This window comes from Chrysochloris asiatica, unplaced genomic scaffold, assembly GCF_000296735.1.
Source record: "Chrysochloris asiatica unplaced genomic scaffold, ChrAsi1.0 scaffold00018, whole genome shotgun sequence".
Lineage (NCBI taxonomy): Eukaryota > Metazoa > Chordata > Mammalia > Afrosoricida > Chrysochloridae > Chrysochloris > Chrysochloris asiatica.
In genome coordinates this window covers 15,303,299-15,308,106 of record NW_006408536.1, presented here as the reverse complement: position 1 = coordinate 15,308,106, position 4,808 = coordinate 15,303,299, and the positions used below count along the sequence as shown (strand labels likewise).

General features: G+C 40.3%; 1 pseudogene; it reads left to right on the top strand.

The window, feature by feature from the left end:
* The window catches only part of LOC102817064, a 26,695-nt pseudogene extending 23,521 nt beyond the window's left edge, over positions 1 to 3,174 (top strand).
* Positions 3,175 to 4,808: the final 1,634 nt, after the last annotated feature.

The following is a 4,808-nucleotide window of genomic DNA, read 5'->3' as shown; positions in this document are numbered from 1 at the left end:
AAAAGAAGAAATTGATCAGGTCATCAAAAAACTCCCAACCAAAAGAAGTCCAGGCCCAGATGGCTTCACTGGTGAGTTCTACCAAGCATTCAGGGAAGACCTGTCACCATTTCTACAAAAATTATTCCAGAATACAGAGGAGGATATAAAACTTCCTAATACATTTTATGAAGCAAGCATAACCCTCATACCAAAACCAGGGAAGGACGTCACTAGCAAACAAAGTTATAGACCAATATCCCTCATGAACTTAGATGCAAAAATTCTCAACAGAATCCAGCGGCACATTAAAAACATAATACATCATGCTCTAGTGGGATTCATATCAGGGATGCAAGGATGGGTCAACATTAGAAAAATGATCAATGTAATCCACCACATAAATCAGAAAAAAGAAAAGAACCACATAGTCATATCAATTGATGCAGAAAAGGCATTTGACAAAATACAACATCCATTCCTGATAAAAACCCTCAACAAAGTAGGAATTGAAGGGAAATTCCTCAACATAATTAAGAACATATCTACAAAACCAAAAGCATACATTACTCTCAATGGAGAAAAACTGAAAGCCTTCCCTCTGTGAACAGGAACCAGACAAGGATGTCCTTTGTCACCCCTCCTATTCAATATTGTGCTAGAAGTCTTATCAAGAGCTATACAGCAAGATAGGGAAATTAAAGGCATCCAAATTGGCAAAGAGGAAGTAAAACTCTATTTGTAGACGAGATGATCCTATACAGAGAAAACCTCAAAGATTCAGTAAAAAAAACTACTAGACCTCATTGGAAGGTTCAGCAAAGTAGCAGGATATAAAATCAACATACAAAAATCAGTTGGATTCCTTTATACCAAAAATGACAGCTCTGAAAAGGACATTAGGAAAGCAATACCATTTACACTAGCCATCCAAAGAATGAAATATCTAGGAATAAATGTAACTAGAGAAACTAAGGACCTATACAAAGAAAACTACAAAACACTACTACAAGAAACCAAAAGAGACTAACAAAAATGGAAGAGTGTACCATGCTCCTGGATAGGAAGACTTAACATTGTGAAAATGTCAATATTGCCCAAAGCAATTTACACAAATAATGTAATGGCAATCCAGATTCCAATGACATTCTTCAAAGAGATGGAAAAAACAATTACAAATTTTATATGGAAAGGAAAGAGATCAAGGATAAGCAAAGCACTGCTTAAGAAGAACAACAAGGTTGGAAACCTCTCACTCACCGACTTCAAAATTTACTACATGGCTACAGTGGTCAAAACAGCCTGGTGCTGGTACAATGAAGGATACATTGATCAGTGGAACATAATCCAGAATCCAGAAATTAACCCATCCACATACAGCCAACTGATTTTTGACAAAGTACCTAAACATATCGCATGGGGAGGGGATAATCTCTTCATCAGATGGTGCTGGCAGAACTGAAAAGTGATATGCAAAAAAGATTGAAACAAGACCTTTACCTCACGCCTTATACAAAAACCAACTCAGCATGGATTAAAGACCTAAATGTGAATTCCAAAATTATGAAGGCCATCAATGAAAAAATAGGGACAAATGTGAAGGCACTAATTCAGGGAATACACAGATTATCAAACATTTTGAAAACTATACAAACAAAAGTAGACAAAATAGATGATTGGGACATACTAAAAATTAAAACCTTATATGCAATCAAAAGACTTCACAAGAAGAGTAAAAAGGGAATCCACACAATGGGAAAAAACTTTTGCAATTACACATCAGACAAGGGACTCATTTCTAAAATATATAGTAAACTACAACACCTCTACAAGAAAAAGACAACCCAATTAAAAAATGGGTACAGGACATGAACGGACACTTCTACAAGGAAGAGATCCTGGCAGCCAACAAACATATGAAGAAATGTTCACGATCACCAGCAACTGTTGTTGTTGTTAAGTGCCGATGAATCGGTTCCGACGCATACCAACCCTGTATAGGGTTTCCAAGGAGCAGCTGGTGAGCTTACACAGCCGACCTTGTAGAGAGATGCAAATCAAAACAACATTGTGCTTTTTCACAACAGGTTTGCTGCCAGATTACAGGTGTTGGTGAAAACAACCACAAAACCTAAACCGAAATAGGAAAGGAAAAGACCCATATCAACATTGTCATTATTGGACACGTCAACTCCGGCAAGTCAACCACTACCTGATCTACAAATGTGACGGAATTGACAAAAGAACCATCGAAAAACTTGAGAAGGAAGCTGCTAAAATGGGGAAGGGCTCCTTCAAGTATGCCTGGGTCTTGGATAAACTGAAAGCTGAATGTGAGCGAGGCATCACCACTGATATCTCCCTGTAGAAATTTGAGACCAGCAAGTACTATGTGACCATCATTGCTGTCCCAGGACACAGAGAATTTATCAAAAAAAATGATTACAGGAACCTCACAGGCTGACTGTGCTTTCCTGATTGTTGCTGCTGGTGTTGGAGAATTTGAAGCTGGTATCTCTAAGACTGGGCAGACCCGTGAGCATGGCTTACGCACTGGGTGTGAAACAGCTAATTGTTGGTGTGAATAAAATGGATTCCACTGAGCCACCCTACAGCCAGAAGAGATATGAGGAAATCATTAAGGAAGTCAGCACCTACTTTAAGAAAATTGGCTACAACCCTGACACAGTAGCATTTGTGTCAATTTCTAACATGCCTTGGTTCAAGGGAAGGAAAGTCACCCATAAGGATGGCAATGCCAGTGGAACCACATTGCTTGAAGCTCTGGATTGCATCGTGCCACCAACACGCCCAACTGACAAGCCCCTGCGTCTGCCTCTCCAGGCTGTCTACAAAATTGGTGATATTGGCACTGTCCCTGTGGACAGAGTGGAGACTGGTGTTCTCAGACCAGGCACCGTGGTCACCTTTGCTCCTGTCAATGTTACCACTGAAGTAAAATCTGTTGAAATGCACCATGAGGCTTTGAGTGAAGCTCTGCCTGGGGACAATGTAGGCTTCAATGTAAAGAACATCTCTGTCTAAGATGTTTGCCATGGCAATGTGGCTGGTGACAGCAAAAATGATCCACCAATGGAAGCAGCTGGCTTCACTGCACAGGTGATCATCCTGAACCATCCAGGCCAAATCAGTGCTGGATATGCACCTGTGCTGAGCTCAAGGCACATAGGGTAGGGAATAGACACAGGATAGTTTGGGTGCTGGGAATGGGGGCAATACACAAGAAGGGGGAGGGGAATGGAAGAACAAGGCTGATGGGAAAACAATTAGACAGGTTTGCATGGGATAAGTGGGACAGAGGTAAATAACAATGTATGCACAACCTTGGAACAACAGGGCTCTGGGGTACAGGGATTGTGACATGGTTGGAATGGGCAAAAGGGGGAAATAATGTTAAGAAATATTCCCAGCAGGGCTTTTATCTGTGCTTTAGAGAGTAGAAATGGCAGCCTCTCAGGACTACTGACTGGAAGTAGAGTGAACTGGGATGCAAAAATTATCGAAAGAGAAATGGAAGAGTCTCACTAGCTAGATTTTCAGAGTTTCTTCTTTGCCCCTCCCCACAAAGCTTTATATATATATTTTTTTTTTTTTTTAAGGAAAATCACAGCATAGCCCTATAGAAGCTGAACTGTGTACATCATCATTTCATGTTGTTTTCTCCTTTACACCTGATATCCCTAAAATAGCTTGATTATGGAATGGCTAGCTGAACTATGAAACATTATTTTTATTACTGTTTATCTTGATTTAAAAAAATAGAGATAGAATAAATATAACTTTTTGTGACTATAACTGACCCTAAAATAAAGGTTATTTAACTTCTGAAAATAAAAAACTAAGGATGGCCAAGGGAGAAGAGCATGAGCGGGGTACAGGACCCTGTCCAGAGAAGCAGCAACACCAGGGAAGGAGGCGGAGATGAGGACATGGAGAGAGGGAGCAGCTGAGGACTGAGGACTCAGACTCATGGAGAGAGGGGGACTGGGTGCTGGTGGCCAGGAGGCAGGCTTACAAAATGTGCTCTTTGGTTGTTTAAATTATTATATATTCCTGACTATTTCTGTGTACACTACCCCACCCCCCAAAAAAAGGGAATGGAAGCAAATACTGATGAATGATGTTGTACGGAGGAGACTGTAATCATTGCAATGAAATGAGAGTGTAATGCCGATGTTCTCCCATGTAAACTGTCGCTCAATTTTAAAATAAAAACTTAAAAAAAAAAAAAAAGAATTATAACAAGAAATGAAACATGGCTTTACCAGCCTGATCCTGAAGACAAAGCAAGTAACTACAAAGGAGTGAAAGTGGCAAAGCAAAAGTAGACCAGTCAAGAGCAAAGGTCATGATCACAGTTTTCTGGGATGCTCAAGGTATTTTGCTTGTTGACTTTCTAGAGGGCCAAAGAACAATACCATCTGCTTATTATGAGAGAGTTCTAAGAAAGTTAGCCAAAATTTTAGCAGAAAAATATCCAATAAACTTTCACCAGAGAATCCTTTTTCACAATTCTCCATCTCATTCCTCTCATCAAACAAGGGCAATTTTGTGAGAGTTTTGATGGGAAATCACTAAATGTCCACCTTATGTTCCTGATGTGGCCCCTTCTGACTTCTTTTTGGTTCCTAATACTTTGGACATATTGTCCGGAGGAAACAGTCGCTGGAGAAGGATGTCATGCTGGGTAAGGTGGAGGGTCAGAGAAAAAGAGGAAGACCCCTAATGAGATGTATTGGCCAGGTGGCATCATTGATGGACTCAGGTGTGGCAGTGGTAGTGAGGTTGGCCCAGGATCGGACATTGTT